Below are 13,916 nucleotides of genomic sequence, written 5' to 3'. Positions count from 1 at the left end.
CCAAAAGTTTCACTATTATAGGGAAAGGACCGCATTTCTTCATTTCATGAAATACCAGTGAGAAGAACAACCACACACTATGAGACTACATGAACTATTATTAAAAAATCAATTTTATCTCCGTCTCATGTTGTGGCAGATACCATATATTCTCTCGCGAAAGATTCCCATACCCGCGCTATAAATACCTATGCCTATAATATACACTTGCGCATTCTACACTCTTTCACTAAGATTCCTATCTTTGCGCTAAAAGTACCTATACCTATAATATACACCTGCGCATTATACATCATGCATATAATGTTTTTCATTGCGCCAGACAAATCATGTTCATCTTTGCATTATCGGGCACTCCATGTCCATTTTCTAACTGTTATTAATGCACAGCCAGAGCAGTTATACGCATGTGCCACATTTACCAAGGGACACTATATGATTGCTGCAAAACCTTTGTATTAATGTACGCACAACATAACGACAGTGGTATTATTAGACACCTAATTGAACAAGATATGTGTTGATAGATTTAAATATCACAAACACACATTTGTCAGCGCGATTAACCGCACGGAATGGAACACACGCTGAACAACCAATCGAACCATAGGGATTAACATCCCATGAATATTCATGATAAGGCAGGTACTTAATGGGCTTCCGGACTTCACTCAGGTGGTCCTGACGAAGCTCCTTGGCGAAGCGTACGCCGACCGTACACTTCGTGGCTTCACCCCCTGATCCCCTTCCCCACATACAATGCATTTTGATCTGTAAATCTAACCTAATTTTTCCTCAGCGACACAGTGAGCGGCTCCCCGCACTTGCGGGTTTACTTGGCATAGACGCGTGGTACATGCCGGCTGCACCACCTATTTCTATTCCTAATTGAGCCGACATACGATACAACAACCTGTTGCCCTAATAGCGTGCTGCCCGTGAGCATAGAAGTATAACAAACAGTTTGCCCCTCTACACATGAGGCAATCTGTAACTATACGATAACTCCCATAAACACCTATGCTGCATAGACCTAGAGAAACCACATCAGTATATATGTGGTGAGCGCGGCAACATCTTTTGGTGCCGTCTATCTCTTTAAAAACCACCAACAGCAAGTATATCTTGCTCCTAATCGGTCTCATATTAACATGGATGCACACTAATTTTAGATGCATCTCTCCAATGTATATATGTGCTAATTAATTAATCATTTGCGCATTGAGAACGCCATGTATTAAATGATCAGACTACTCCATTATATAGAGAGCAACCTGTAATTATATACTGAATGCCCAGGAGAGCCTGAATGACCGACTAAAAATCACCAAGTGCCTATGTACACGGTGACTATGGCACAATCCTGAAAGCCGCCAATTAAGGTCTTATATGCATGCCAAATTATAGGTGTATACTCCAGAAAGATACGTGTGCTAATTATTTGTAGATGCACTAATTTATGTATTTCTGGACACCACAGGAGACAGCACAGCTCTACGATTAAACTACTTTCCCCTTTGTACTAATTAAGGGATTCTCACCTCCATGTCGCACATCTGAGGAACTTATCAATAAAGTGTTAACACAGTTAAAACACACTGATCAAAGCAATTGAATATCTATCAATAAAAATTTATTGTAACTATTTTTGGACAGGGGGTCCCACGTTGTGAGGATTATATTATCCTTTTTATATATTTGTACATGTTTGTCTGTATATGTATTGTGTCTGTTTTTATTTCGCCTAATTTTACCTCGAATTAAATAAAAGTTATATCTTATGTATCTTTAACTTGGTGCACCACAAAGAGGCATACTTTCTTCTTTTTTCTGTCTTTGAGAAAAAATTCCCTGTTCAGTCCAGTGATACTGCTGCATAAGTCCAGTCCAGTGATCCTGCTGCATAAGTCCAGTCCAGTGGCACTGATGTCAAAGTCCATTGGTACTGCTGCAAAATTCCAGTAATACTGCCATTAAAGTCCATTGGTACTGCTGCATAAGTCCAGTCCAGTGGTACTGCTGTATAAGTACAGCCCAGTGGTACTTCCGATAGAATCCATTGGCACTGCACTGATGTCAGCTGCCCGCCAATTTCAGCCAGAAAGTGCATGCATATAGGCCCTTATTCAGATCTGATCACAGTACAAATGTGTTCTCAAAATGGGCAAACCCATGTGCACTGCAGGTGGGGCAGATGTAACATGTGCAGAGAGAGTTACATTTGGGTGGGGTGTGTTGAAACTGAAATCTAAATTGCAGTGTTAAAATAATGCCGCCAGTATTTACCCTGCACAGAAACAAAATAACTCACACAAATCTAACTCTATACATCTGCCCCACCTGCAGTGCACATGGTTTTGCCCATTTTGAGAACACATTTGTACTGCGAACAGATCTGAATAAGTGACATGAGAGTCACTTTATATATGCGTGCACGCACCACATCTTTCAATGGCCGGCTGGCCTGCGAATGGATGTTTATGTAAAACATCCATTTGCACGCCGGACAAACGTACCCGGCCGGCGTACCCCCATTCGCAGGGTGATTTCTGATTGATTTGCAAGGGTGCAAATTCGCATCTGAGCGAATCAACCAAACTAACCCCCACTGTTTCTATGGTCACATGCATATTGCTCTTTGGCATGCACAGTCCACAAAACATTGGTCATTGGTGTATCAGCACCACAGACAACATACTGTACACAAAGTCATTGTAATTAATTGCAAGGTCAAGTGTAAGTCTGATGATGAAATTGATTTACATTTTTATTAGAAAGAAAATCACAGTGGGCACATTTGTGTTTTCTTAATATTTTATGTTCCATATCCCAATCTGCAGAATTTATTTTCCACATGTATGATGTGCGGATCTGGACTGACAGCACTGCAGGGGTTTGGTTACTTAGCACAGCAGAGACAGTTACAATAATCTGATACATTTTGTTTCGCTGCGTTATATACTTTTTTCAACAGATTTATAGTGTTCTTCACCACGATGTAATATATGTGCACGCATCAATTCCAGGAGAAGGCCGCCGATATAGAGAAATAAAACCAACATTGCAACAGGAAGTGATTAAAGTACGTAGACAGCTAGTTGTATAAAGATCAGTAACAGATTATAACAGGGATCGTAAATGGGTTTAGTAAAATGCGGACATAAACCATTTATTGGCTGTCCAAGAGAAATGTATTGTAATTTAACCTCATTATGATAGACTCTTGTCCATGGTCTAGTATACTATGTAAACAGAATGTTCTTGTTCATAGCCTATGTTTGACAATAAGGACAGCAAATAAAATACATTTTAGGAAAAACCAAGATTAAGAGCAATAGTTGCCTACCCTCCTGCATTCTGCAGGAGACTCCCTGAAATAGCAGCAATCTCCCTCTCTCCCTCATTCGTCTAGCAATCTCCCTCATGTCACCTAGCCCACATTACACTGTAACATTTTTGGTGAAAAAATGAATGAGAGATAGATACATTTACATTGAGCACCATTTCCCAGCACTTTACCAAGTTTGGTATCTCTTACTTACTGGTTTGGGGCTCATCTACATTTGGATATAAGTAATTTTAAGATTCCTTTTAGGTGTAGCAGTACACACCCACGCTTCTAGGTGCCACATTCACAATCTCTTTTCGCAATCTTTCCATATATGGAAATAGACACGCCCTTTGGGAGGAGCATGACACCCCCCTCAGTGACACGCTGTGCAAAATTCTACTACCAACTATAATCTCCCTGAATCTTGTTTTCAAAAATAAGCAAGTATGTTAAGAGCTGAGCTGTTCCACACATTGTAGGTGTGGAACACATGAGGACAATTACATTTGGCCAAAAGGTGAGATGTGGGGAAACGGAGAAAAAATGACACTACATATGGTCTGTAAACTGGCACATGCAGGAATGGGCAACGCAGAATCATACACATTTTTCTGCATCTACTTTGACAAACAAAGGGCAGATTCAGTAAACCGAAAACCCAAGTAATTTTTTATCTGGTCCAAACCATGTTGCTATGCAAGGGGAGCATAAGCATTTATATTGTTTGTCTGCAGGGTAAAGACTGTCTGCTTTTGCACGTAGCCCACACATTGTATTTTTATATTGTAATTTATATTTCACAATGAACACACCCCACACAAATCTTACTCTCTGCACATGTTACATCTGCCCACCTGCATAGCAACAGAAAACTGAAGGCTGATTAAGCACTGAAGTGAAATAAAACACAGAAGGGTTCTGGAGGTGCTGACACTTTAAATAGTAGTTTTTTGGTAGAGTTTCTTTAAGTCCTGACGTCATAGCCAATAGGGAACAAGATAGGAGGGGTTTAGGTATAGAAAGTTCTGAGTATTAAGTCAAGAGTTCTCTTGAGTTCTCTCCCTCCCATCCCTACTGTATGTTGCATGTGTATGTGGGTGTGCGCTGGTAAAGAACGATCGCTTGTTTATATGTTATGTTTTAAGTATTTAGTGGGTCCGCTCTCCTGACATTGCGATATGCCGTAAAACCCATCGTCCTCCATCGGAGAATGGTAAAGGTGCATACACGTATGTGGCCACTAGGGTCACCCAAGAGCGCTGGTTTCTGTAGTAGACTGGTGAGGATATTATTCTATCTTTTGACCAAGCTGCAGCCTCCTATTCAGAGGAATTGTGTACCTCTCACGATGCAAAATGTAGATAACAGGTATCCAGCTATAAGCTGGTATCCCTAGGTGGCGCTGCTTAATCAAAAAACAATTAATCATTCAGAACCCGAATTAGGATAAGCATATATTTATTTAAAAAATACAATTCAGGAAAAACATTCTCCTAAACATACATAACATACAACATGTAACATATAATATTTAATAATAGGCGAAGCTGATATTAGCTTTAAAGTGTCTATATACTGAGGCTTATATTATAGGATGACTGTTCGTCATGTCATAGAGGCATTTTCAAGTTTAGAGGCTTATATAGTTACCAGTCCCAAGGGCCGTATATAAGAGATGAATCTCACAGGTTTTTGCTGTAATGTCCTATTGGACTTCCTCCCTTTATCTGAGCCAGGTGTATATTTGTAATCCTTTGGATGGTCTACCTTTTTTCAAAGGGACCGGCTCCAGGTGGTGTCCGTCCAATGGATCTGACCTGTTGCACAGTGCGAGCTGTGTATAGATGTGATGCGGCGCTGGGCTGGGCTGCTTCCGGGCTATTTTGCGAGGCTCCCAATACGCGTTTCTCCACCTGTTTAGTGGATCGGCGGCTTCATCAGCTGGGTGCCTCCATAGCGTCTGCCTCTGTTCTTTTATGCGGTGTCCGTTCGCGCGGTTTCCCAGCGCGAACTTCCGCATTTGCGTGTCACGCCTCGTTTCCGTAACCCTTATTTATCAGGTCCGGTGGCCATCTTTAATTTTAGGTCCAAGCCTCATTTTGGATTACCAATCCCTTTCAGGTTGGTGGCCATCTTTTCTGTCATGAAAAATATATATCTCTCACGCCTCCATTTGCGTTTCAAGCCTCAGTGCATACACACTGTACAATTTTTTTGACCAATTTCGTTGAAAGACATTTCCCTTGAACCCATTGTCCTGGACGAAAGATGTCGACGAAATATATCTAGCTACATTTTATAGGCTCTTTTTGAAAAATTTCCAACTTGAGCTACAGTACATGCACAGTTGACGAACCCCTTTATGAACAACTGGCAGGCATCATTATGCATCGCAAACGCACTGAAAGATATTTTGACCAATTTCATTCAGAATGGCCGAAATGAAAAAAATTGGTAATAGAATTGTACAGTGTGTTTGCACCTTTACACTATCTGGGTTGCCAGACGGAGAGTTGATCACCAATGGCTGTTTGGATGTGTGTGTTGTTTATTTTACCCTTGACCGTTTTTTAGTGCCGCCGCCATTCATAATCTTAATTAATATAGTCAACAATCTTGTCAATTAATACATTTGACAGTATATATTTGTAACACCAAACACCGGCACAGTTTTCCATGTTTTTATTAGTATTAAGCATGTTACAATATTAAGCTATTTTAAAGTGTTAGCTTAAGGATACCCAATGCTGAGTTTAATGGTTTTGCCCATTTTCGTGCTTTTTTGCTTTCCTAATAAAGCTGAATCAGCCTCATAGTGTGTTAATTACATTGAAAATAAAAATGTAATGCTAATTAGCTCCTAGGAGGAATAAAGACAGGAAATAGTAACTTCAAGATGAATCTGACAGATAAAAAGAGGGACGTCACGCTGCATAGAGTAGAGAAATGCCCAGGCCGGGTTCCACATGAGGATGAATCATCAGTGCCTATGCAGTCACCAAGACTTTGGTTTCCTAACCCCTACTGAACATTTTCAAACCTTGATGGTAGAATGCTGGGTTTTATCCTTCATCTGTTTTATATATTTACTGTACTTATGTTCATTTGCAATAAAGTTTGCAACAAATGTAAAAAAACAAATTGCACAGAAGGCAAAAACTGTTCATTGGTCCAGTAATTTGCATATGGATATGAGAGTGGCTAGACATACGTAATTCTCTCACAATTTAGCAAGGGGCATTTTATCTTTCTGTCGGGCAACTGCTTAAGTAGCCCATGACTTAAATACCTTTATTAAACCAATAAGTGAAAAAACTTCTTATCTAAAATAAATGAGACTACACACCAATAAAAACACACGGAGGCAAATAACGACTCAGACAACTTGAGTTAAGTTTAAAAAGGTCAAAGAGATAGATTATTGAAGACCTTGTTTAAGCTAACTAATTTTAAATTTGGAATTTTTGGAATTTAGAGATCAAGTTCCTAACCATTAAACTAAAGGTGAAGGATGGCAAGAAAAATAAGTCGCTACCACACGCCAGCCCAGTCAACTTGATAAATGTAGCATAACAACTCAAGGAGAGGTTCACCACTGCCTCCTACTGGCACAACCTGCATCGTGGGGAACTCACCACCCCCTAACCTGGCAGAGCCAATGGTGCGGTCCCGTAGGGGAACGCCCCATGTCCACCCGCATGGCGAGGACCACCCGCCGTCCTATGAAAGGGGTGGTGCCCCACAATGACCGCTCATGCGGTTCTTTGACCGCTGGCTGGTAGCGACTTCCCGCCAACTTGGCTGAAAAGCCACCAAAACAAAAAAATTGTTAAAAAATACGCACCAGCACTCAAAGGGATAAACTTATCCCCACCACTGTGCACCTATAGGGCGGGACGGAGGGCTTCAAAATAGGCAAGAAGGAGGAGGTCACATGATGTATGCAGCTTAAGTACCCCTATAATGTAACCACCCACTAACCCCTGATTGGTTAAACCACATCTGCCTGCATGTTACCAGGCAGAAAACACAAACCAAACTTTTTTCACTGCCTGAACTTTAGTTGAACCCAAGTCAGGGCTCTTACATAGCCTCAGGCTTATGCAGCCCTCAGCTCCTGTAAGTAGCCCATGACTTAAATACCTTTATTAAACCAATAAGTGAAAAAACTTCTTATCTAAAATAAATGAGACTACACACCAATAAAAACACACGGAGGCAAATAACGACTCAGACAACTTGAGTTAAGTTTAATAAAATACGGGGGACAAAAAGCGTAGGGGTCCCCCGTATTTCTGAAACCAGCCCCGGACTCTTGGGCCGGTCCTGGTTCCAAAAATATGGGGGACAAAAAATGTGGGGGTCCCAGCAGATCTCCCCCGCATGCAGGGACTTGGAGAACCACAAGTCCCAGCATGCCCTGATTGGCTGAGCTATGCGTCTCCATGGAGATGCATAAGCCCAAGACGCTCTCAGCCTGTGTAGAGCAGGGAGTCAGCGCGACACAGGCTGTTATCGGCACCGGAGAAAGCCGGTTCAGCCCCCTGTCAGTGCGGGCTGACCGGCTCTGATGCAGACAGAACAGCACTGGATCCCGGATCGATAAGTATGTTGGTGTAAAAGTGAGGTGTGTGTGTATGTGTATGTAATAAAGTTTTACTTCTTTGTGTGTGTGTTTTCTTTTAACATTCTTTTTACAGGTGGACTACAAGTCCCAGCGGGCCCAGTTATGCCCCGCATGCTGGGACTTGTGGTTCTCCAAGTCTCAGCATGCAGGGGAGGTCTGCTGGCACTTGTAGTTCTCCTGTATAAAGCAATGTTAGGTATGTCACATTTAACCCTATAAGGCCAGCGTCCACTGGCCACGGACGCCGGTGACAGCCCCAGGCTTCAGCCCTGGACGGGGGAAGCCTGGGGGGGACCCCTTTATTGGGGGGGGTCCCCACTCCTCCAGGTACCCCGTCCAAGGCTGACCAGCCACGGTGCTCATGTTTCGGCCGGGGGTCCTTATGTAAAAATTGTCCCCTGGCTGTGGCATGACACTGCAGGCTGCTGGACCCCGGAGCTGGTTTCAAAATACGGGGGACCTCCAGATTATTTGTTCCCCTGTATTTTTGGAACCAGGACCAGCCCAAGAGTCTGGGGCTGGTTTCAGAAATACGGGGGACCCCTACGCTTTTTGTCCCCCGTATTTTTGGAACCAGGTCTGGCTCAATGAGCCCGGGGCTGGTTATGCTCAGGAGGGGGACCCCACGCCATTTAAAAAAAAAAAACATAGGCCTAATTCAGATCTGATCGCAGTACAAATTTGTTCTCAAAATGGGCAAAACCATGTGCACTGCTGGTGGGGCAGATGTAACATGTGCAGAGAGAGTTAGATTTGTGTTAGTTATTTTGTTTCGTGCAGGGTTAATACCGGTTGCTTTATTCCAAAATGTAGTAATCCAAAATCTCCTGCTCTGCAGCGCATTGGAATAAGTACGGGAGTCTGAGAGCGATAACATCCCTGAAAATTGTTTTTTTAATAAGCTGGATACTGTATGGATTACAGTAATAATATGTAACAGTGCAAATGGTCTATAGTATAGGCTGTTTCAAACATTAAAATAAGATAAGTGGTCAGGAAAATGTTAAACATACTGTATCGTAATAAATAAATACACAAACATAATAGAACCAGTACTGCACTTTCTAAGCTCACAATCTCCCACTTCATGGTTAGGCTCCTGTCTCTTCCTCCTGGAAGCTACTCTCTGGTCCAGTAGTAAATTTGGTAGAAGATGTTACACTAGGCATGTGTAGCAGCTCGGCTCTGTCCCCTACACTGCACGATGTGGCGGCAGCTCTATTGATCATATTATATACCAGTGCTATTGTTGTCATAATTTAAGGCACTTGCCAAGAGTTTTGTTTCCAGGCAACCGGATCCCCCCCCCCCTGCATTTGCCTATGCACCCCCCACCCAAATCTAACACTCGCTGCACATGTTACATTGCCCCACCTGCAGTGCACACAGTTTTACCTATTTTGAGATCAAACCTGCCCTGCAATCAAGTCAAAATTGGTCTCAATGGTTTGTTTTGCAGAATGATTTAATCCATTAAAGTTTCCTTGTTTATGACAAATTGAACTATATATTAAGCTACAAAAGTTAAACAATCGTGTTTGAGCTGGATATCAAGTACTGTTATGTACTTATGATTGATCAGTCTATTAACCCTTTCTGTCCAACATCTAGTCAGGCTCAACAGCCCTAGCGCTAGTAGCAGATCCAATGGTGAACCACTTTAAAATAAGAACATTAACATCGTTCAACATTCAATGTAGACCAATTAAAAAAAAAAAAAAACAATTACAATTAATGTAAAAATTTAAACCAGACTGTTTGAATTGCAAAACAAAAATTTGGACTGCAAACAGTTAATTTAAGTCACAGGTTTTGGCAATTAACCCTTAATCATCTTTTGTAAAATAAACCTTGTGACAAGGCACAATTTGCCACACTTAAAATTTTATAAATTTTCAAGAAAATACTAAAATTTTAGGGACATATGTATTAAGCTGCGTAAAGTGAATAAGTGTTGATAAAGTAGAAGGTGATAACGTACCAGCCGATCAACTCCTTAATTGTCATTTTTTAAACACAGCTAATTGGCTGGTGAGATATTATCTTCCAATTTCTCACCACCTAGTCACGTTACCAGGCTCAATGCATCTGCTCCAATGTTAGCTTTTGGTAAAACACTTATTTTAAAAAAATAAAAATACAAAAATTTTGAGAAAAAACTTTTAAAAACTTGATTCGTTTATGGTATAATTAACATAGAAACAAATAATTTGATGGAAGATAAGAACCATTTGATTTTCTTAGAAACATACATCATACATGCTCAATTGACTTTTGATCACAACAAATGTTGGAAATATATATATATTAATTAATTAAAGGAAATATATATATATATATATATATATATATATATATATATATATCACCCTACAATAGTGTTATATGGCGCCCTTACATAAATTTAGAGTTGAACTAATTTCTGTTTTTCCCAATCCTTATTTGTCCAATTTGTACACACTAAGATTTTTCTTTCATGTAAAATACATTTATTGACACATACATAAAAAAACATTAAAACCACACTTTTTTGCAGTTAATTCTTGTCTTCGGTATTATCCTTTGATTATGGATGACGTCTTCTCAGTTTATTTGTAAACTCTCTGTTGTCTTTTTAGTATTTATTTTATTGGAAGCTCCTTAACGCCTTCCTAATGTCTAGTAGCTTGGATGTGAATCCATATATGTAAATTTTGTTTCCGGACCGTTTACTAACGGGTTATATTGACAGGATTTTGCGGTTATTCATTCATGCTCACATAAATGATTCCATAAGCATCTATATCACCCAGTTTGGAATAAAAATCCTTTTTAAATCCTCTAATAGTGGATATATATTCCCACCTTTTAGAGTTCAAATTGATAGGCAATCAGAAGGAGACCACTCCTTCTAGTGCTAGGTGCATGTGTACTACTCAAGGTCCAAATGGCAAGACTTGCCATTTGGACCTTGAACTTCCAACTTGTCCCAATATGTGGATGTTTTCCTGAATAAATATGTGAAATGCTTACCCTCATATTTAAAAGATACGACAGCTGTGCTGAACACAATGGAAGGCTTCGAATGGAAATATACCTACAGATGGGAAACTATTGACCTACAGTCTTTATACACGTGTATAGAACACAAAAAAGGAGTAGAAGCCTGCAGAAATTACTTGGAAGAAGACGCCTCACTCTCACCGGAACATAGAAATTTTATCTGTGATGTCATGTTTTTTATCCTGCACCATAATTATTTTAAATTTCAAGACCAGTTTTATTTACAGCAGTGTGGAACAGCTATGGGGACTATCTTTGCGCCAAGCTTTGCAAACCTTTTTATGGGACACTGGGAGAATGTTTTTATTTATAACAATCAAGATTTTAAAAGTGCCATTATACTGTACAAAAGATATATAGACGACATTTTAATTGTATGGGACGGGACAGACTCACAATTTCAAGAATTCTTCAAGGTCTTGAACAAAACTATATGAATTTAAAGTTCACCTCCAACATACAGATAGAATCCATTGAATTCCTTGATCTGATCCTGATGCACGAAAAAAATGAAGTTATAACAAAGAACTTTGTCAAAAGCGTGGATAAGAACAGGTACCTTCACCACAAGAGCAATCATCTGAAAAGATGGAAAGATAACATCCCGTATTCCCAATTCCACAGGATAAAGCGCAACTGCAACAAACAAGAAGATATGGAAGAACAACTTACCCTATACGGGCAGAGATTTGCGGAAAAAGAATATCCAACGGGTCTCATTGAAAAAGCAGCAGAGAAAACGAGAAATACAGATCGCACATCACTACTCACATATAAAAAGAAAGAAGAGGAAAGAAAATAATCCGTAGCATTCATCACTACCTACAATAGACATGAAAACACCATCAAGAAGTCTATACAAAATCACTGGGGGATCCTCTTGATGGATCCAATCTTAAAAGGGATCCTACCCCCGAAACCAGACATTGTCTACAGGAAATCTAAAAATCTAAAGGACCTACTAGCACTCAGTATGCTGAAAGCAGTCAAACCTTCTACAAAACTGCCCAAATGCAAAGGATCATACAAGTGTGGGAAATGTGTCATATGCAAATACCTCCATCCAAACAGAAGAAGCTTCACAGACACAGGAAACAACAATGAATTTCAAATCAAAGACTTTATGAACTACACTTCTACCTCTGTTATATATCTATTAGAATGTACCTGCGGAAAGAAGTATGTGGGTAAGACCAAGCGCCAACTAAAGCTCAGGATCCAAGAACACGTAAGGAGCATCAAGAACAAACTGGATAACCATGCAGTCCCCAGACATTTCACAACAACACATACATCCAACCCAGAAGAAATGACGTTTAAAGCCATCGAACATGTCCAACTGGGGGAAAGAGGAGGTGATCTGGCGAGGAAACTGTCTCAAAGGGAGATGTTTTGGATATTCCAGCTCCAGACGCTACATCCAAGTGGTTTAAACGAGGGATATGAAATTGCACCATTCCTGTAAACGTCCTGTAACCCTGTACCGTGTCCAAAAAATCCCTTTCAAATCCCCCCCCCCCCTTCCTTTCCTCTCTCTTCACATGTCTGCACTTCCCCCTATCTCTCTTTCTGAGCAAATAGGTATTCGAGTCTGAGGGGCTTTGGAACATGAAAAATCATTACAGTCATACCACACTGGCAATGCCCAATCTCGTCTGATCTTGGCAGCCAAGCAGTGTTTGGGCCTGTCCAGTATCGGGACAGGAGACTACCTGAGAAGAACAGGTTCTGTAATGCACAGTCTACGCACAGAATAATACCCCGTGAGAATGACAACCCACAGATACCAAGGCTCAGTCTTTTCACATTACACTTACTGTCCCCCACCCTCTCTTCTCACTTTTCTTCCCATCAGTTATCACACTAAATGGATAATATATATGTCTATAAATAAATTGTGATCACCTAACTACCTATTTGTAACAATTCCTCTTAATGGTTCCTATCTTTTTCCCACCCTCTTTTCTTCCCATCACTTATTATATATATGTCTATTATGATCACCTAACTTCCTAATTGTAATAATTCCTCTTAATGGTTCCTAATCTCTAATTTTATCATTGTATTTTTACATTATATTTATATATATATATATATATATATATATATATATATATATATATATAAATTACATAAGTGAACACTTCCGTAACTTATGCTGCTTGATAGTCCATTAACATCGATATTGTAATTCATGTAAATTATTTTTATTTATTTCTCTGCTGCTATGGTCACCTAATTTTGGTTACAAAAAAGACTGTCCCCACGAAGTTACATAGAGCGATTACAATTGATATGTGTCAATTCACAGTCACTAATATATGTATGTTATATCCCCATGTCCTATATGTCCTATATGAAGCCGTTTTAAAAAGAAACCACGAACTCCATTCATAAGCAATCTGAAGCCGAGAAAATGTCCGTTTTCCCATATTAAAGATGCAAAGATCCCCAAGAAAATGGCCGCCGAACGGAGACATAAATCAAGCTAGAAGCACCAACACCGACTAAAGCAATAGCTGGAGGATGATGGACAGCTCTCAGATCCAATCACCCGCAGCCCGCAGAAAAACGGAAGCGTGGCAACAATTGAACATCCACCGAGGAGAGGCGTAAGTCTCCTATATTTACTGAACTTATCACACACAGAAAGCGGGGCGAAGTGACGTCTGCCCGCCGGAAGTGGGGAAACGCATCCCTATACTTCTAAAAAACGTCTTTTGCGCTGTTTAAACCTTGTTTTCACTCATCCCGCACTAAGGATAGCTAGATAGCACCACTCACTCATGCACTGTTAGAAAGATAGTTGATTTCTATATAAAATGTACAATTTGAAAACGGAAGCCACATCCCACAGGATGTGACCTCATAATTATGAGCACTAGGCACAACAGTATAAATAGAGCACCAGGCACT

General features: G+C 40.3%; 1 pseudogene; it reads left to right on the top strand.

Annotated features, from left to right (window-relative positions):
* Positions 1-12,617: 12,617 nt before the first annotated feature.
* Positions 12,618-12,737, top strand: LOC146066065 (5S ribosomal RNA; annotated as a pseudogene).
* Positions 12,738-13,916: the final 1,179 nt, after the last annotated feature.

Source organism: Crinia signifera, chromosome 3 (genome assembly GCF_055691185.1).
Source record: "Crinia signifera chromosome 3, ASM5569118v1, whole genome shotgun sequence".
Classification (NCBI taxonomy): domain Eukaryota; kingdom Metazoa; phylum Chordata; class Amphibia; order Anura; family Myobatrachidae; genus Crinia; species Crinia signifera.
The sequence above is the reverse complement of the archived record's forward strand: the minus strand, read 5'-3'. Positions and strand labels throughout refer to the sequence as shown.